Source organism: Monodon monoceros, unplaced genomic scaffold, assembly GCF_005190385.1.
Source record: "Monodon monoceros isolate NGI ecotype Baffin Bay Population unplaced genomic scaffold, NGI_Narwhal_1 Super_Scaffold_4, whole genome shotgun sequence".
Taxonomy (NCBI): Eukaryota; Metazoa; Chordata; class Mammalia; order Artiodactyla; family Monodontidae; genus Monodon; species Monodon monoceros.
Genome location: NW_021703781.1, coordinates 39,743,943 through 39,765,647, shown reverse-complemented (window position 1 = coordinate 39,765,647; position 21,705 = coordinate 39,743,943). Strand labels below are relative to the sequence as shown.

The following is a 21,705-nucleotide window of genomic DNA, read 5'->3' as shown; positions in this document are numbered from 1 at the left end:
GTGTGTGGGCATGGGGGATGGTATTGGAGAGTGGGTGTGTGCAGAGTATGGGAGAATCTATAGATGTTCCACTATAGGTTGGTACTTCATTTGGAATGTTTTCTTTGCTTCTCTCTCCTAGAAACAGTCAGATATTAAGATACTCACTAAAATTCTTTCTATGCCATCAAAACTAGCACATAGCTTCTTTTGTGATTGGAATATGTTTGTGTGTTTCAAAAACTTCAGGTATGGTCCCAATAGTTAGACCTTATCCTACTATTCCTGTCCTGCACAGTCTTTTCAATATCTACCTCCAGCTCTCAGAATCTGTACTGTTTCTAAATCATTTCCATTTTACCCTCAAGTTTTCTTGGTAAATGTGTTAGTCAAGTTGGGCATATACCAGCAGACCTACAGAGTAAACAAGGAACAGCAAATGTAAGATTGGATGATGATCTCTCTGCAGGGATGGAGTTTGAATATGTTCTAAAACTCATCCAAAAGTACACCCACTAAGTGAACCAATGTAGCCGATTATCCCTTCCATATGAGCCATAGTGGGGAAAGAATTGAGCTTAGGACATTGACATGAACTTCAGTTCAAGCTGCCTGATTTTAAAGCATTTTAGAGCTCATGTCCTAAAGATTTGGAAAAATGAACAGAGTGCCTGGCTTGGAAAATGTATCAAACAGAAATTGGCAAAAGGAGAGTATGTCTCCTCTCCTTGCAGTTGTTCTGCCCTTCCTAGGTGACCTTACCCTGTGAAGACTATCTTTTTTATGTACTTTTATGGTGTAAGTCTATATAGTAACTTGTATCAAGATGTTAGAAACTCTCAACATCAAGCATAATATAACCAGTGGAATTTTGGTGCCTTCATTTATGCTATTTTTTACATATACATATATATGTACATACATGTCATATTTGCCATGTATGAGATTTCCTATGTATAAGGTTCAATTTAAAAATTATGCCAGTACCATACTGTCTTGATTACTGTAGCTTTGTAGTATAGTCTGAAGTCAGGGAGCCTGATTCCTCCAGCTTTTTTTCATTCTCAAGATTGCTTTGGCTATTTGGGGTCTTTTGTGTTTCCATACAAATTGTGAAATTTTTTGTTCTAGTTCTGTGAAAAATACCAGTGGTAGTTTGATAGGGATTACATTGAATCTGTAGATTGCTTTGGGTAGTAGAGTCATTTTCACAATGTTGACTCTTCCAATCCAAGAACATGGTATATCTCTCCATCTGTTTGTATCATCTTTAATTTCTTTCATCAGTGTCATAATTTTCTGCATAGAGGTCTTTTGTCTCCTTAGGTAGGTTTATTCCTAGATATTTTATTTTTGTTGCAGTGGTAAATAGGAGTGTTTTCTTGATTTCACTTTCAGATTTTTCATCATTAGTGTATAGGAATGCCAGAGATTTCTGTGCATTAATTTTGTATCCTGCTACTTTACCAAATTCATTGATTAGCTCTAGTAGTTTTCTGGTAGCATCTTTAGGATTCTCTATGTATAGTATCATGTCATCTGCAAAATGAAATTGAGCTATTTGTAATGAGGTGGATGGACCTAGAGTCTGTCATACAGAGTGAAGTAAGTCAGAAAGAGAAAGACAAATACCGTATGCTAACACATATATATGGAATTTAAGAAAAAAAAAATGTGTCATGAAGAACCTAGGGGTAAGACAGGAATAAAGACACAGACCTTCTAGAGAATGGACTTGAGGATATGGGGAGGGGGAAGGGTAAGCTGTGACAAAGTGAGAGAGAGGAATGGACATATATACACTACCAAATGTAAGGTAGATAGCTAGTGGGAAGCAGCCGCATAGCACAGGAAGATCAGCTCGGTGCTTTGTGACCCCCTGGAGGGGTGGGATAGGGAGGGTGGAAGGGAGGGAGACGCAAGAGGGAAGAGATATGGGAACATATGTATATGTATAACTGATTCACTTTGTTATAAAGCAGAAACTAACACACCATTGTAAAGCAATTACACTCCAATAAAGATGTAAAAAAATAAATAAATAAAAATTATAACATTCCTATCCCTGTGGCATAGGAAAATAAAACTTTTTTGAATTTAATTCATTTTTTAAATGAAAAGTTTGGAACTTTTCAAATAGAATTTTTCTATGATCTTTTTCCTATGCTGGACAAACATGGACTCTAGAGCTGCTCTGTCTTGTTTTGAATCTGGCTCCTTCACCTGCCACCTCTGTTACCTTGGGCACAAAGTCATTTAACAAGTTATTTAAACTCTCTGTTCCTCAGTTTCTTTAAATGTAAAATGAGGATAATAATAAGTCCTACAACATAGAGTTATGAGAATTAAATGAGACAACATTTGCAAAGAGGTTAAAACAGTGCCAAGCATACAGTTAAAGACATGCAAAGGATTAATGAATAAAATTTTCAAATGATTGACTTGGGGCTGCTTAATAAAGTTGTCAAAACTTTCATTAAATTTTGATGGGAAAAGTATTAACATCTCAATATAAAACCCAAGGACATTGGTTATAACCTGGGAGACAGTCTTTCTGAAAGCTCTGAGGACTGTTCCACCCATTAGAGGTCAAAGCACAGTTATGTAAGTTTTTGAGACAAAGGGTTGTAAGTCAAATAATGTATTGACAGTTTATACAGTTCAGATCTGCATGTACAAAGCAGGTAGTGGGTCATTGTGACCCCCTGCAAAATTTAGGAAGGTTATCTCTTAAGGAGGTGTGGTTAATGCAGATGCACAACACACACTAAGGAAAGGGGAGGCCCAAACAGAAAAAAGAATTTATGTTTAAATTTTTCTTGTCTTGCCATAAGAATTTTATTTCATCAATACAGTGATTTTCCTGAGGAAGACTCACCTTTTCTAACATCCATCCAAGGAAAAGAATTTTGAAATAATTGACTGGAAGAGCATTTACAAGATGGAAATAAAAATGGGCTGCTGCATGTATACCAAAAAGGAAAAAAAAAATTCTGAGATTACAGCATGGAATTAGATTAGTAAGATTTACATTCAAATGAAGGTAGCAGCATTCTCCTCAATGCCCTCATTACTTTCTCACCAACTTAAGGTATAATACAGATGCACACTGCTGGATATTAAGGAGTTTCTTATAGCCTCAAATTGCCTGTCATCAAGTCAAAGCAGTTGGTACATAAACAGTTGCCTTACAACAAATGGAAATTTAAAGCACTACATTATATATAAATAACATAGTAGATGAGCTATTTTTAAATGATAATTTTTCAAATGGTCGATGGAAAAAAAAAACACAACAAAAGAGCAGTGAGTTTCAGTTTTATTCAGGGACTTTACTGAGGACTATAGCCTGGGAAATAGTCTCTCAGTAGCTCTAAGGGGACTGCTCCGAAGAAATAGGGAAAGAGCCAGTGTATATTTTTTCCTGGGAAATACATGTAGTCAAGCATACATCTTTGTTAAGATTACTGCTAATCACAAAAAAACCCAGATATTTCAAGTTAATTTTCTCACTGTTTTTCTATGTATGGGAAGATGCAAGAATCTAGGGTCATTGAGATTCTTCCTTGGATATGCATCTTAATTACCTAGGGGCCCATAATTCCCAAACACAGAATGCTTCATCCTATTTTCCTCCACCCTGAATTCCCCTCAGGGCACACTGTCAGTGGGCTATTGCACTGGGTTCGAATTAATCCTCTGTTTTACAGGATGATGAGAGAGACTCTGTTCTTTTTGTTTACAATACAATAAATAAATGTGTTTTTAAAGTGTATGTTTAAGGCAAGGAGAGATAGAAAGAAAAAGAGTGAGGGATCTGCAATGAGTAAATGTTATAAAAAAAAAGCTATATCTAACCTAGTCTTCTAGTCTTTTAATTTCATATTTCACTGTAGATAAAAATTGTACGTTTGCTTAAAATATTGCTTTTATCTTTGATAAATTGGTCAAGACATATTGAGCAAGAATAGATTGATGTATTATGTGGTTAAACAAGTGGATCATAGAGTCAGTCTGCCTGGGTTCAGATTCTGTTTTCATAATTTACTAGCTCTATGCCCTTGAATAAGTCATTTATCCTGTGTCTGTCACAATTTTCTCATATTAAAAATGGGAATATTTTTGAAAATATTACAAGAGATATTGCATGCATATGAAGTGCCCAGGAAAAACTGTACCAAATATGTTGTGGCACTCAATAAATATACAATTTTTATATATACATTATAATTTTGTCATAAAAAAATGCCAGTACCTCCAAGGAAATTAGGACATAACCATTAATTTAATTTAATTTTTTAAATGTCTTTTTTTAAATTAATTAATTTAATTCATTTATTTTTGGCTGCGTTGGGTCTTCATTGCAGCACGCGGGCTTTCTCTAGTTGCAGCGAGGGGTGGCTACTCTTCCTTGCGATGCATGGGCTTCTCATTGCAATGGCTTCTCTTGTTGCAGAGCATGGGCTCTAGGTGCATGGGCTTCAGTAGTTGTGGCCCACGGACTCAGTAGTTGTGACTCACAGGCTCTAGAGCACAGACTCAATAGTTGTGGCCCACAGGCTTAGTTGCTCCACAGCATGTGGAATCTTACCAGACCAGGGCTCGAACCCATGTCACCTGTATTGGCAGGCAGATTCTTAACCACTGCGCCACTAGGGAAGCCCTAACCATTAATTTTAAATTGTGTCCTACATTACTATCAGATTTTATTTTCTATAAATTCTGTGAATTTGCGCTTTTTTGTTGGGTCCAGTTATTTATGATTCAGATTCCAACATCTGATTCATGACTAGCCTCCTTATAATTACCATTCTGACAGATGAATACAGTGTTGGGTGTATTTTTTTTCCTATTTAACTCTGGAATGAATTAAATACCTGTTGATCATATCTATGCATACACTTTCTTGATTGTGATTCCCCTATCATTCAGGTGTATTTTGCCCTTGGAGCATATACTTCTGACAGTATCAGCTACACTTAGAGATGCAGCCCAGAGTACCTGGTCTTCTGATGGGCTGCTGAATGAGGGTATAAGGGGAAGAAATCTTTGCAGGTGTGAAATGGTGGTGTCATTGGCTTCATCATCACGCACAGAAGCCAGTATCTTTCATCCCATTATCAGTGAGATCATGAGTCAAGTAAATGATTCATGTGATTGCAAAACTGCCACCTAACCCACCACCATCAGCCTGGGCACTTTTGTACATGCATATGTCCATGTGTGCACGTGCATGCGTGCACACACACACACACACACATACACACACATACACTGGAGTGTAACACTCTGTCATGAACAACTAAGGGAAATTAAATTTTTTCTACCTGAACACACTAAGTCAGGAAAGACTACAACACATTTAAGACATTAAAGAGTCACGATATCCTCTTTCCCTTTCTTCTGTTAACTCAAGTGATCAGACAGTAGTTATATTTGATACAACAGCAGAGCTAGAATATGACTTTTAAGCAGGGTCAGCTTTAAAGGCAATAGAATAAAAAGCTATGTATGTGGTATAACTTGAAAAACACAATGAGGGACTGCTTCTCCCAATTTGTTCAACATTGTAACTGAAATTTCATCATCAGAGCTTCATTCTCTGAATTTCTGGGATAATAAAAATGCATCAAAATCTTTAGATATAACATGATTCATCATGTTTTTACTGTGGACAAGTATAAGAATACATTTTACAATGAGATCAAGCTGTTTAGCAATGATATGCAAGATAGGGACTTTTGAAAAATAAATGTACCACCAAAGTCAAAGTCAGTCACATTTAGATTATTTATGAAGGATAGTTTCACAGGAGTCATAATGAGACCTGCTGAGAATCTAGAAGGCATGAAGAGGGGCTTGTAGGAAGGAGGGAATTTCTGAAAAGGGAGGGAGAACAATGTCCATAGCCCAACTTCGCCATCTATATAATTTTGCCTGTATACATAAGCTATTGCCTTTATATAGAGACTCTATATATAAGCTAAGCATATAAATATGGTGAATATATGGTTCCCATCCTTCCAGCAAACATAGACTCAGATGTGTGGGTTCTGATAAAACTCTAGTACAAGTGTAGAGAAAAATTGCTTTTACCACAACAGTAAAGTGTTATTACTACATTCACCCTGAAAGGCAAAACAACTTTAACAAACCATGTTATGTCTTCTTTAAGGGTTATTTCAAATACCTCTTGAAACATTTACAATGTAAGTAAAGGCAATAAATGTCTGTGTTGGGAACTGAGAAGACTCAAGAAGCTATTATTTTTAGAAATGTTAACATATCTTCTTAGTAAGACTCCATGTTTCACTGGTCTTAGCCACATCACTGAGACTTTGGAAAACATTGGTATATTCACTAAAAATGGATGACTTTAGCTTAATTGTTTTCAGCTTCTTTTCACTTCCTTAGTGCCACTCCTCTCACACTAGTAATTAAAACTTGAGTTCTGGAGGCTTTATTTCTGAGACAGCCTAAGAAAAGTAAAAAGGAAAATGAAATTTAAGGCTTACAATCAAGGAAACAAAGTATGTTCCATAACAAAAGTTGAATTATTATTTTCACGCATATATTTTTGAAGAAAAAATGAACTTAAAACTTTTCTGATTTATATTAAAGAAGAAACATCCTTTAAAAACATAGTACACATTTATTTGTCTTATAAAGATTCATCTGGTTTTAAGAACTACAAATGTGACTAAATGAGAACACTGAAAGGACAGGCTGGCAGTCGGGAATTCCCTCCCGATTGTGTGACACTATGCCTGGGGTAGGGTTTATGGTGAGAGTGTGTCTCAGCCTTTCTTATGCATTTCAGTCTATGTATTTTCTTGTTTGCCTGATGTGTAGGAATCATACAGCTAGTGTCTAGATTTCTTTCAAAGGAAATTACTCTGGGTGTAGCTATAAATTTGATGTGTCCATGGTAGGAGGTGAGTTCAGGAAGTTCCTATGTTGCCACCTTGGAACAGAACCTCTTTCATACCACGGATAAGTCTTAGGACCACCTCCTGTACAGCAGGAACTCAAGACATGCTAACTCTTAAGGTCCACTGCCACAGAAGAAGCTTAAACCATGGTGAGTAGAGGCCAGAGCTTCCCATCTCCTGAGATTATGGCTCATCTTGGGGAGCTCATCAGCTCAGGATCCTTAGAGGCTGCTATCAAACCTTGCATCAAAATTTTGTCACTAACTTAAACTTTGAACTGTAATTGGTAGCCACATCTTGGAAGCCACTCGCGTCTGTATCATTTTCTCACTGTGACTTCTTGCGGAAACGTTTCCAAGGGAAGCTTGACGTGTATGACAGCAATCTACGAGTGATCCAGAATTTGCATATTGTCTGCAAAAAATTAATCAATAGTCAATGTAAGAAAGAAATGGAGAATTTTATTCGAGACAACCTGAGGATTATAACCATGGAGATAGTCTTTCAGAAAGCTTTGAGGACTGTTCTGCCAGTTAAAGGTCAAAGCACAGTTATATATGTTTTTGAGACAAAGGGTTATGCATCAAATGATGTATTGACAGTTTATACAATCCAGATCTGCATGTACAAAGCGAGTAGTGGGTCATCATGACTGCTTACAGGATTAAGAAGGAAGATTACCTCCTAGGGAGGTCTGGTTAATGCAGATGCACAATACACACTAAAGGGGAAAGAGGAAGATCAAACACAGAGAAAAAAAATTTTATGCTTAAATTTTTCTTGTCTTGCCATAAACTATGAATTTTATTTCATCAATATCTTTGCCAGCACTGGGAAAAAATCAGGCAAATTTGACTAGAGAAGCACCCTATAAAATATCTGACTATCAATGTCTACTGAAAAAGGAGTCAATTAAATAATCCTTTAGAAAAGGTAAAATTGTAACTTATTTGGAAATGAAATTGTCAGAGACTAATAGTGGGAAAGGGGTTTGATTAGGTCTTTGAAGAGAGAACAAGTGTGGGGAAAAGAAGCCCTGGAAATAAGAAGATATGGGTCAGAGATGAAAGATTGATAGCATCAAAGATAAAATATCAACTAATTTATCACCTCTCTGGGTCCCATCTTGGCTAAACCTCTCCTTTCTTTACTGTTTTGGTTGGAGAGGCTTTTCCTAGGGACCCACATTATATAATGATGATAAATAGAGATACATTATGATAGTCACAAAAGATAAAAAGGAGAACCTTTTAAATGCCTATTTTGTGAGTGAAGATTTGTATCTAAATTTGTTTTTAACAGTAAAGTATTAGTCTACATGTGAAATTTTTTTTTTTTTTTTTTTTTTTGCGGTATGCGGGCCTCTCACTGTTGTGGCCTCTCCCATTGCGGAGCACAGGCTCCGGACGCACAGGCTCAGCGGCCATGGCTCACAGGCCCAGCTGCTCCGCGGCATGTGGGATCTTCCCGGACCAGGGCACGAACCCGTGTCCCCTGCACCGAAAGGCGGACTCTCAACCGCTGACCTGCAATAATTCCTATCTCCCTTTCCTGTTTTTGTGGTTATACTATTTATAACCAGGTAACATACTATACATTGTATTTACTTATCTTGTTTATCATCTGTCTTTCCCTGCTACAGTGTTAACTCCATGAAGGTTGAGATGTTTTCTGTTTTCTGTATTATGTACTACTAGCACCTAGAATATGTCTGGATCATAGTAGGCAGTCAGTAATCATTTGATGAAAGACTGGATTTTGAGGACTATTAAAGTTCTTATGTAAATTAATTAATCCCACCCCACCCCCAAATGCCTGAGGTCTGTTCTGCTGACAGCCACAGGGATCTGCAAACATGTGATCTTGACTTATTTATTAGCTTTATAAGGGGTTTGCTTTGTGGCCTTGAAGAAACAACACCTTCAAAGTCATTGATAAATAATTTAAATTATATTTAAATATCTTTTAAATCATTTAATCAATGTGAAATACCAAATTGAATATGTTAGAATATGACTAAATTATAGCAGGCTTATAAATGGGATAACTATGGTTGTCCTTTTTAATAAGAGACAGCACTGTTGAGCAGAACAACAAGGGACACTAAGGATTCAGAAATATTAGTCTTTGCCATTGACTTTCTGTGTAATCTGAGTTGACTCACTTAACCTCTCTGTGTCCCACATTTTCTTATCAGCAAAATGAAGAATAATAAGACTAGCCTACAGTTATTTTAAAAAGGTGATGGTCAGGGCTTCCCTGGTGGCGCAGTGGTTGAGAGTCCGCCTGCCGATGCAGGGGACACGGGTTCGTGCCCCTGTCCAGGAAGATCCCACATGCCGCGGAGCGGCTGGACCCGTGAGCCATGGCCGCTGAGCCTGTGCGTCCGGAGCCTGTGCTCCACAACGGGAGAGGCCACAACAGTGAGAGGCCCGCGTACCGCAAAAAAAAAAAAAAAAAAAAAAACACACACACAAAAAAGGTGATGGTCAAAAACAGTATAAATGTTAAGGGCTAATGCAGTAGTATATTTTTCTACTTACAATATCACGTTAATTTAAATTAAGTCAATTTCTTTTCACATGATAAGATAAAAAATAATTTAAAAGGGTGTATGTCCATCTATTAGTTGTACATAAAGCTCCTAGAAATATTTCAATAATAGACAATGTGGTCTGGTTTATAATTTAGTAATGTCTGTTCTGTAGGAATTTCACACAATGATATCCCAAGCTTTGTAACTATAGCATAGTCAGATATATGCAGTATTGTTTCTGATAATAGAGTTGCCTTATGATTGAATTAATTGAAGTAAAGAAAGATATTAAAACTCAATTTCCAAAACAGTCTTGCTACTAGTTTACTTTTTTTTTCCACGATGGGTTGAGGAGTCCTATAGAAACCACTAGATTCACTGGGACCAAAGACTAGTCCTCCAGAAAAAATACCTCTAATTCATAAATTAATAAGGGCTACCATTTACCGTGCATCCCCCCCAAAAAGGTGTATCCGCTAAAGCAGGAACTTGCTGGGAGGAGGACTTGATGTAGAGATTGTGAAAAAGAGTCGAAAGAGAGCAACAATTTTGAGTACAATCTTGTGTGTGTTACTCAGGTTGTCTTCTGGCCCAGTTATAATGACTCGTAACACAGTCCTAGGTGTAAGAAGATAGAGGAAAGAGGTATCAAAGAACTGCGTCTTTAGTTCTCTATAAAATAGTAGAAAAAGGACATGGAGGGACACACATGATAGGGGAATATACTTCCCTTTTTAGCAACATCATGTTTAAAACTGGGGCAAAAGAATTGTTCTTCCAAACTCAGAAACAGCAAAGCCTTATATTGCCCTAATAGTGGAGTCAACATGAGTGATGCCAACATTACCTCTATAGAAATTTCTTGCCAGACAATGAGTGAATAATGGTCTGAGTACAGGGAAGAAGTGGTAAACAATGAACAGAGAAAAAATGAGTCAATCTTTATTCCTGTCCTGCCCCTAGGTTCTTCAGAACCATTTTTTGTTTGTTTTTTTAGATTCCATATATATGTGTTAGCATATGATATTTGTTTTTCTCTTTCTGACTTACTTCATTCTGTATGACAGACTCTAGGTCCATCCACCTCATTACAAATAACTCAATTTCGTTTCTTTTTATGGCTGAGTAATATTCCATTGTATATATGTGCCGCATCTTCTTTATCCATTCATCTGTCGATGGACACTTAGGTTGCTTCCATGTCCTGGCTATTGTAAATAGAACTGCAACGAACATTGTGGTACATGACTCATTTTGAATTACAGTTTTCTCAGGGTATATGCCCAGTAGTGAGACTGCTGGGTCATATGGTAGTTCTATTTGTAGTTTTTTAAGGAACCTCCATACTGTTCTCCATAGTGTCTGTATCAATTTACATTCCCACCAACAGTGCAACAGGCTTCCCTTTCCTCCACACCCTCTCCAGCATTTATTGTTTGTAGATTTTTTGATGATGGCCATTCTGACTGGGGTTAGGTGATACCTCATTGTAGTTTTGATTTGCATTTCTCTAATGACTAGTGTTGTTGAGCATACTTTCATGTGTTTGTTGGCAATCTGTATATCTTCTTTGGAGAAATGTCTGTTGGGGGAAGGGTAAGCTGGGACGAAGTGAGAGAGTGGCATGGACATATATACACTACCAAATGTAAAATAGATAGCTAGTGGGAAGCAGCCACATAGCATAGGGAGATCAGCTCAGTGCTTTGTGACCACCTAGAAGGGTGGGATAGAGAGGGTGGGAGGGAGACGCAAGAGGGAGGAGATTTGGGGATATATGTATATGTATAGCTGATTCAGTTTGTTATAAAGCATAAACTAACACACCATTGTAAAGCAATTATACTCCAATAAACATGGTAAAAAATTAATTTAAAAAATGAGTCAAAGCCATTTCAAGTACACATGAGGTACTTCAGTTACTGTCTTGAATTTGGAAGGATGAATGTGATTCTGATATTTCTAGCTAATTTTGTTTGAGAATGGTGAGTTGGGGACTTACAATATTACAAACTATTATTCTAACCCTCTTGTAAGGAGCATCCAGGGGACAGAAAAATGGCATGGAATCACATGGAAATATGACGATGACCAGGAAAGGGAGCAGGAGAAAAGCAAAAGCAAACTTCTCTTAGCTTGTTTGCTGAGTAATTTGTTTGTTTATCTTCTAGGTGGCATATCAATTCACACTGTGATTCTGAGGCTCCATAACTTAAAAATAAGGATTTTACAGCAAGGTTTTAATAAATCTAGCTGACCTTTTTTTTTTTTTTTTTTTGAGCATCTGCCTTGGCTGCTGAATCTGAAAATAAAATGAACTTGGTTCTAAGTTCTTGTCACAGATCTATTTAGTTATACCCTCCAGTCCTCCAAACTAATTATCATGAACCATAAAGTTCGGCTTTTATCATGTGTGATGATTTAGCATGTATTATGATTAATTTTTTTGCATTTAGTAAATTATCTCATCCTTTGAGAAGAAACAATTTAGTATAAGAGACAGAGACTTTTCTCCAGTGGCTTTTTTTTTTTTTTTTTTTTTTTTCGGTACGCAGACCTCTCCCCGTTGTGGCCTTTCCCATTGCGGAGCACAGGCTCCGGACGCGCAGGCTCAGCAGCCATGGCTCACGGGCCCAGCCGCTCCACGGCATGTTGGATCTTCCCGGACCAGGGCATGAACCCGTGTCCCCCACATCGGCAGGTGGACTCTCAACCACCATGCCACCAGGGAAGCCCTCCAGTGGCTCTTTCAATACCTGTGTCTGGATGACCTGTACTTATAATTTCCCCTGGAATAGTCAGGTATCTGCAGAAATCTGGTTTATTTTATGCATTTTACATGGGTAGAGACTGAAAAATAAATCAGTTTGACATATGTATCTTTACTGAATATTGTGATGGTATCTATTACTATTTAGGAGACACTCTTCAGGACATAGGTGAAGTAAGCAAAGCATAAATATACAGTAAATTTCAAAGTGCTGGATTTTGAGTAAATGTAAGTTGTGAAGTAGAATGATAGGAGTGAAAAGACAAGAAAATATTTGTGATCTTTTTTTTAAACTTAATGAAAAAAATAAGAATTTAGAAAATTATGGTTGTAGATGTTTAAAGTTCTTTTTTTTTTCTCCTGTACTGATTTCTGATTTAAATTAAGTGAAATAAGAATGGGTTACCTTATACTTTTATCCTTAAACTCAAAACTAATGGAGAATGATATTTAAAGAGATGATAAAAAATATATGCATTAAGTATAGTTAGGCTTGTAAGGCACTTCAAAGTTCAAAGAAGAAATATGGACAATATATATATGAATAGTCACGGTCAGATACTATGGAGAACATCTTCTATTCCTGGCTGTAGAATTGCCTTACCATTGGATTAGTCAATAAATGGAAGAAAAGAGTCTTCAAATTTTCCCTCTATTTCCCTAGCGCCATTAATTTTTAAAAGTCCCACCTCACATGTTTACATGAGTTGAAACTCCCTGATTTCTACATCATCACCCCTAGCTCCTTCAGTTTAAATTTTATTTTACAACCACTATATTAACTTCCTTAAAATTATGAGACTACACACAACCTTTAAGTCAGATAACCTGAAGAATGTGTACTCTAAATTTATAAAAATCCTCTGTCCATTTGACCTTATAGAACAGTTTTAAAAATCTCTGAAAAGTAAATTTTACATTGATGCTATCACAGACTGACTGTTGAACTTCCTGTTCATTTCTCAGTGTTTAATCCCACTTGGAAAGAGACAATAGATAAATCTGAATAATTACTTAAATATTTGTGGAAAATACACATTTTTATTCTTACTTTAGTTTTAACAAGTTTGTGTTTTTAAGTAACCTTCAGTCAATAAATAAGTTAATAATATTTTCAAGTATAAATCATCTCTCCATTATACAGAAACATATATACAACCTCTAAACTAATTTATTTTGGTTTAATTAAAAAAATAACTATTTGGTAGTGTGGTAAATATACAAGTTAGCAGAAGGCAAGTCTGAATTTCTGATATATCAAGTGTTAACTCATGTGCTAATAATAGACTTCTGGAAAAGAAAAAAATGGAGCAATTGTTGGACTCCTTCACATTTGAATGCTGTCACTTCTTAACAGCCAGTGTACCCTTTCAGAAGCAGAACTTGCATCTATAGGGTTATAGTTGTCATCACAGTCCAAACTCTGATCAAATTCTGATTTTAAATTTCTCTTGCTCTGACCAACAGCTGCTGCTTTCTGGTGGTCTTGTTACTGCTGGATAACTGAGCATTGTCACTTCTGCATCAGGATTTTCTCTTGCAAGCTGGTGAGAAATAATCCTTTTAAGTAGAAAAGATTTTGCTTTTAACTAAGCTTTAAACCATCTCTGTCCCTGCTGGGATTTACAAGGTGGCTGTCAGACAGTTCTTATGATTCTCTAGCACACATGAATTTCATTTGTATCCAAGATCCCATCATACAGTCTCCTTGAGAACTTGGCCCCATGTTATTTAATTTAATGAACTAATTTTTCTAGGTTAATGCATATTTCAAGATTGTAAATCAGTATGCAAAATGGACAATTATTACTGCTATGTCTAGTTCCTTTTCTGTAGCAGGATTTTATTCTATAGTTTTCTAGGAACCTGATATACAGTCAAAGGAAAAAATTCACTCCTTTGAAAGTTGGTAGGCAAACTTTTAGCTTTACTGTCTAAAGTTGCAGAAAGCAGGCCAATTCTCTTTGAGCTAATTGGCTAAAAGCCAATTATTCCAGTGGCTAGATTATCAAGAAGAGAATTTTCTGAGTGAACTCTCCTTAGTTTTTCCTCCAGATGAAAGCTTTCTCTCTCCTTCCTCCAGCTCCCACTGGATTTAACTGTAAGGACATGGTGGAGAAACATGTTGAAAAAATCTTTAAAAGCTATTTGTAAGCCAACATGAAAGTTAGACAACTAAAACGTAATAGAAATCTCAAAAGTTGTTAAAACCATATGATCTAATTTGAATTTCTGTAAATCATATGAATAACTGACAAAATAAGCATATTTAGCTAATTTGGCCTTTTGAAAAATTTGTCCAATCAGTGAATTGGATTTTGTTGGAATGAATTTGGTTAATAAAACTAGATAGAGTCTGAGTCACAAGGAATAATGAGAGAAAGTCGAGGAGTTGGAGAAGGGAGGTGGTAGTGGGCTGGCAGTGGGGTAAATTGGAAAGTTTCAGGAGTAGTAAAAGTGAAGACAAAGTTAAATTAAGTAGCATTCAATATAACAGTCAGATATCTCCCAGATTTCCTGATACACAGTGGACAAACTTATAAACTCTTCTTTGCCTCTAGAAAAGGGCTCCTCTAAGATCAAGTGGAATGAGATAGAAGCACGGACTCCTCACATGTGAAGCACAAAACCTCAGAATCAATTGCACAACTTAGTTCCTTTACCCTGAGCTATGAGCCTCCTCTTAACTGTACCTGACTCTGTTTATTTCCCAATTCCCATCTTCACACTTCATTTCTATTTATCCTACTGTCAGAATATTATCATTGTTGATTGTATATTAATCAACAATATGATTTACAGGGCCCTTACTACTGTGAATCTTACCACCTGTTGCCCTTGATTTTGCATAACTCACCATAGCTTCCCAACCTGAACTCTTCCCATGCTTTCAGTTTGAGTCAACTGGGAGCACATGGCTATTGTTTATATGCCATGGTTCCCAGATTACTAATTCATAATATAAGAGAAAACACAGATAAAAAAGAGCAATTACTATGATGGATTAGATAGGAGGAGGTGGTAATTTAAACATATATATATATCTTTCTGATTATCTCAAGTGAGCATATGACTCATGGGAATGTGTAGCTTCTGTACCCTCTCATTATGGGATTAGGATTGTTACCCTCCCAGCACATCAATGTGTTCATCAACCAGGAAGTTCTACTAAACTTTGATATCCAGAGTTTTTATTGGGATTTCATTACATAGGTGAGATGAATTGACCAAATCATTGGCCACACGATTTAACTCAATCTCCAGCTTCTTATCCTCCCAGGAGGCTGGCCTGGCTCAAAATCCAAACCCTATAATCATACAGTTGGTCTTTCTGGTCACCAGCCCTCACTGCAAAGCTCTCTAGGGAGCTACAGCAAGTCATTCATTAATATAACGTGAAGATTCTCCTATCACTTAAGAAATTCCAGGGATTTTAGAAGCAACATGCCAGGAACCCAGGACAAAGACCAGACAAATTCTTTATTGTACAATAGATTATATTTGTTGTTTTTAGTTAAATATTTTTGCTTTCTCAGTCAGACCACCTATTCACATCCTTTCCCTACTTTTATTCCCCTGGATAATTTGATAGAAATATGGGAACAGTCAGAAGTATTGGGAGATTTACATGTATTAGCTAGCAGTTTTTATTATAGTCTTATGAGATAGGCATTTTTTAAAGTTAATTAATTTTATTTTTGGCTGTGTTGGGTCTTCATTGCTGCACATGGGCTTTCTCTAGTTGTGGCGAGTGGGGGCTACTCTTTGTTTTGGTGTGCGGGCTTCTCATTGCTGTGGCTTCTCTTGTTGCACAGCACAGGCTCTAGGTGCATGAGCTTCAGTAGTTGTGGCTTGTGGGCTCTAGAGAGCTGGCTCAGTAGTTGTGGTTTGTGGGCTGTAGAGTGCAGGCTCAGTAGTTGTGGCATAAGGGCTTAGTTGCTCCATGGCATGTGGGATCTTCTGGGACCAAGGCTCGAACCCGTGTCCCCTGCCTCAGCAAACAGATTCTTAACCACTGCGCCACCAGGGAATTTCTGAGATAGGCATTTTATCCTTATTTTTCAGAGACGAAAATTAAAGCATTGGAAGCATGGGTAACTTGCCCAAGTCATACATTGAGTAAGGGGCAGACTTGTTGAAATGAGGACTAGCTGAGCCCAAATCCTAGACAGAGTAAGGGCTAGGATTAGTGTGGTCCATGCCTCCCTGGACTCTTAATGGGAGGCTGCTTTAGTATTTACATAAAAACTGAAAACAAAAAGTTTTCAAAACAAAATTTTCCAATCGGAATATAATTTATTTTTTTTAACAGCCATCCACCTCCAGCTAAAGGTCAGTGGTCCAGTGTATGCTGTTGCCTAGAGACACAGCCTGTGGTCAAAGATGGGTTGCATCCAAGTATTTTAGTTTCCCGGGAAACAAAAGTAATTACCTAATGGCTGCAACTGTGCTTATGATAGGGACACTGTTTTGATGCTCAGAGACTGTCCCTTAGCTCCTTTGTTGCTACAAAACAATAGAACATAACGCGGAGCACAATGGCCCAGAAACAAAAAGTGCTTATTTGACTTAAATCTATGTCAAGAAGGTGGCAGACTCAGAGATAGTGCATTTAAAACGTATATTATTTTCTGATACGTTCCCCGTCATGTCTAAAATGGACTTCTATTAAAACTTTCAATTTTTTCCATGTGTACACGTTTCAAAATTGCCATGTACTTTTTGAGACAATAATCTGAAATGTTACGGAGTTGCTATATGTTTTGAGCCATTAAAACACATTCAAATCTCAGAGTCTCAGTTTCAGGTTATTACTGAGTGAATTCTGTTCTTTTAATAACCTGTGCTCTTGAAAGGACAATAGTCTATGACCTGTATTATTTCTGCTCTCTTCAAACAGTGATGATGCTAGTTGGAGTCAATAGCTGTTATTTAACAAGTATCAAAATGCTGCCCACATACATTTATACTTACTCTGTCCAACTGGGAACCTGATTATCCTTGTTAGTGGTGTTAAGTGACGGTGAGGTTAGCAAGCCGCAGCATCAGCACTACCCAGAAATCTGCTAGAAATGCGAATACTTGAGGTTCACCCCAGACTAACTGAAACAGAATCTCTAGGGTTGGAGCTCAAAAATCAGTGTTTTCTGCAAATGTTTCTGATGTAAGCTAAAGTTTGAGCACCATTGCCTTAGTTTATTTTTTGAGATCAAACACTGAATACAACTTCTAAGCCACAAACTTACCTGGGTTAAACATCAGTAACATCACCAAACATGAACACAGTCATATTGACAATATCACATCAGCAGGAATACCTTTCTGATAGTCATGGTCATCTTGCAAATACCTACAACAGCAAAGCAAGAAATTGATAAATTCTTATGCTAAAAGGAAACCAAAAAGTACAGAGAATAAAGAAAATCTTTACTTGTCAGGTGTGGAAGGTACACAGCTGAATAGAAATACTGAAAGAAAAAGAAGATGGAAAATGTATGGATAAGAGAGAGAATGATCTTGTTTCAGAATTTTTTTTTTAATGGGCTCTTTATATACGGAAGAGTAAAAGAACTGTTCCAGAAGCTTTTTGAGGAAGAGAAGAACTGTCTTACTTGTATTCTTTACAAAGCTGGTTATATCTGTGATAAGACAGCAAACTAAGTTTAATATTAGTAATTAAGACAAACCTCCTCTTTTATAAATTTATCTTCTCCACCACCTTCCTATCTTAGCTGATAGACTTTACTTAAATGTTTCCATTAAAAAATAAATGCAACTAAACAAATCACTTTTTTCCACTGTGATATCTCTTCCAGTTACTAGCTCTCTGACCCTCCCATCAACTAAGCATCTTGAAAAATACAAGACTTCACTCACATTCCCAGACCCTCACCTCCTGCCCTCCTCCTCCCAGCTACTGCTATCAGCTTCCTTTCCATTATATTCTACTGACCCTGCATTCTCCAAGGAGATTTTATTTGCCAAATCCAGTGACTACTTTTGACCATTATCTTCTTTACCTTCTCCAAAGAGTTTCACATTTTGGAATACTTCTTCCTTCTTTAAACTCTATTCCTTTGGCTTCTCCTTAATTCCACTTTATTATAGATTTGTGATGGGTTTTTTTATGGTTTTCAATAAATATGTTTCCCTCTATTCACTTCTTAATTTTTTAGGTTTCTTGGATTTTTTTCCCCTTGACTTGTTATTATTTTCTCATTGATTGAGTGAACTTATTCATTTTTCAATTACCATTATGTACTCAGAACTTCTCAGTTGCTCTCTCTGGCCCAGACCTGCCTTTCTGGTTATAAACCCTTGTCTTCAGTTGCTTACTGTAGAAATTCTGATTTTCAGGTATAATTCATTGTATTCCAGAATTGTCTTATTGTCTACCCTCTACCCAACAAATCCACTTCTCCTCATGTATACCTGTCTTGTATTTTCTGCTTTTACAATTAAGAAATCTAAGAGCCTTACTAGATTCTACTCTTTTCATCGTCACTTACTTTCAATGAATCATTGAATCCATCCATCTTCTATGTAATACATACTTCAATTTTTTGTACTTCATTATGCCCCATCTCAACTACCTTCATGTATTTTGGGTCCCCATCACAGACAGCTTATATTATTACTTTACCTTCCTCACTGGCTGTTTCACAAGGGTATTTGACACAACCTTATCATATTTTCCTCTGCTAAAGATACTTCAATAGCTTGCTATTGTTCAAAGTATTATTATTCAGACTTTTAACTAAACATACAGATATCTTCATAACTCAACATCAAACTATTTTCTGTCCTAAACTTTGCCATTATCCCTCAGATACTACTCTTTGCCTTTAAAAAACTGCATTTCCTCATGTATACAATGCCTTCTTTCTGTGCTTTTACCAATGACATCTTTTTTTCAAATTTCTCACCCTTAGTTCCTTTTTTTTCCTGATTAATTTTAACATTTTTAACACACAGCTCAAAAGTAATTCTATTGCTGAGATTCTTTTCAATCTTCTTAGACAGTGGGAAAATGTTCTTTTATTGGAAATTACAAAACACATTTTATATACTTTCACTTGAAACACATCCCTGAGTTCAAACTTCTTATTTACATTTCTGCCTCCTTCAGATTCTGAACTGTTCAGGATCTGTGACCATGTCTTATTCATCATTGTGTCGCTATCACAGTACATAATTCCTAACATAAAACAAGCACTCACAGTGTAGTAGAAGAGGTACACCTGTAAGTAAGAAACCACTACAGAAAGCACAAGTGCTATAATATAGGTGTATACAAGATTCATTAGTGGCAAAAAGAAGAAGATAATCCACTAGTCTTGAGAAGGTCAAGTTCAGCCCTATAGAGAATAAGAAAGTTGAGACTGTATTGAGGGATACATAGGATTTAAGCTGGCAAAAGAAACACGGAAAAGCTTTCCAAGAAGAAATAGCAGACACAGGGACATGGAGTCATGAAACCATACCATAAATTAGAAACATTTATGTGTTTTGTACGGTTGGAACAAAGGCTACGAGGAAGAGAGGAGCAAGAGAAAAGTCTGGCAAGGTAAATAAGACCAAGATTTCTGACATCGCACTAGGGGGTGAGAGATTCATCCAAGAGGCAATGAGGAGTTACTGAGGGCCTTTAAGCCGGATGGAATCATGTGCTTGGGTTTGGAGTTTGGAAGGATCATTCTGGTAGCAGTGTGGGGAATGAAGCTAAGATGGGTAAGACTAGAGGTAGAAATATCGGAAGATTATAGCCTGATAAAGTCTTGAACCAAGGCACTAGAAGAGTAAATAATAGTAATGAAAAGAAAAATAGATAAGATTCTAGATGTTTTACATGCATAATCTCAATTAATTAACAGCTACACTAACCCACCAAGGGAGGTGGCAGTGTTATCCTCATTTAACAGGTTGGGAATCAGGGAACATGGAGAAGTTTAAGTAAGTTTTCTAACATCAGACAGTTAATAACTCACTTAATCTGGAGTCATATCTAGTTCAATTCCAGATCTAGATATTGCTAAAATCAAGGAGTGTTAGTACTTAATAAGATTCAGAGAGTTATCAATGGAAAAAGTCCAAGATGCCTCCTAGGTTTCTGATTTGTGTGAATGGTAGTGGCATTAATCCAGATAGGAAACATAGGATAAAGGATAGCTGTGTGTGTGTATGCATGTGTGTGTGCATGTCCATGAACACTTGGTCATAGTGGTGGTAGGGGTCATGTAGTGGTAAAACATGATTAATACCTTTGGTTTTAATTAAATCAAACTTAAAATATTTTTGTGCTATCCTGATGAACATTTCAACTTAGGCAGTTGTATATATGATTCATACTGAAGAGAAAGTAATGGATTAAATAGATATATGTGGGCATTATCAGGATAGAGGTACATAACTGAAAGCTATGCATATGGATGCTATGAATTTAATTTGGGCTCCCACATCTCTGAAATTGCTCTTCTCAAGGAGAGTAATAACTTTATAATTGCCAAATCAAATGATCACTTCTCATACCTTATAATGTTTGACTTATTTGTAAACTGTATTTTCTGATTAATCAAATTCATTCAGATTCAGACAATGTTTTCTAGAGAAGTTGAAATGCAGATTAAAGTAATAATAACCAGTTACAGCCTTATACAAAGCTAGCTATCTTGGAATAATCTGCCATGTCTAGGTACCTGCACAGGTAAAGAGATAGGTAAAGGAATTCAAAACAGGAGTTTGGTGTCTATTCTATGGCAAGCCTGAGGACTAGTCTGTCAGAAGTCATGTAAGGGTTACAGTAGAAAACAAAGAGTTAAGCAATAGCTGGGACTGAGTAGTAAAAAGACTGGAAAAACTGAATGAAGTGTAGCACTGAACCTCCAACAACAATCATCCAAAGAGATGGTAAATACAGATTTGGTGCAAATAAATATAGATATCTGAAGAGACATAGTCCAGGAAATGCAGGTGTCTCGGTGGCAAAACTTAAATTATTTAGTCACTCCTCAGTTTTATTTACTGCCAGCTGTATTGCAGATACAATGCTAGCCTTAGCAATAAAATGGTAAGCAAGAAAGACTTTTTCCCAGACTCCATCAAATTTATTATCTTTGAAGGAGATGAAATTAATCAAATAATTATCAAAATTACTTAATAACATCCTGATTCATACTATAAAGGAAAAGAAGAGGGTACTGTGAGACAGTATAATAGGATAGCCTAATCTGTGTGTGTGTGTGTGTGTGTGTGTGTGTGTGTGTGTGTGTAAGAGAGAAAGAGAGAGATTGAAAATCAGTGTGCTTGAGAAGGGGGTGTTGCATAAAAGCTTCACTAAGTAAGAGACGTTTTATCTGGAACCTGAAGAATGATATGTTAGATAGCTAAAGGATAGGAAAAGTGAATTCAAGGGAAAATATATAAAAATGGAATACAGCACTAAATTACATGTGGTCTTTGTACTGAAGCTATCTAAGTTCTCTGTACGA

The 21,705-nt window shown here is 36.7% G+C and overlaps 1 long non-coding RNA gene across 4 annotated transcripts in view; it reads left to right on the top strand.

The window, feature by feature from the left end:
• LOC114908706 overlaps positions 1 to 21,705 on the top strand; it is a 415,061-nt gene that overhangs the window by 131,817 nt on the left and 261,539 nt on the right. The window lies entirely within an intron of this gene.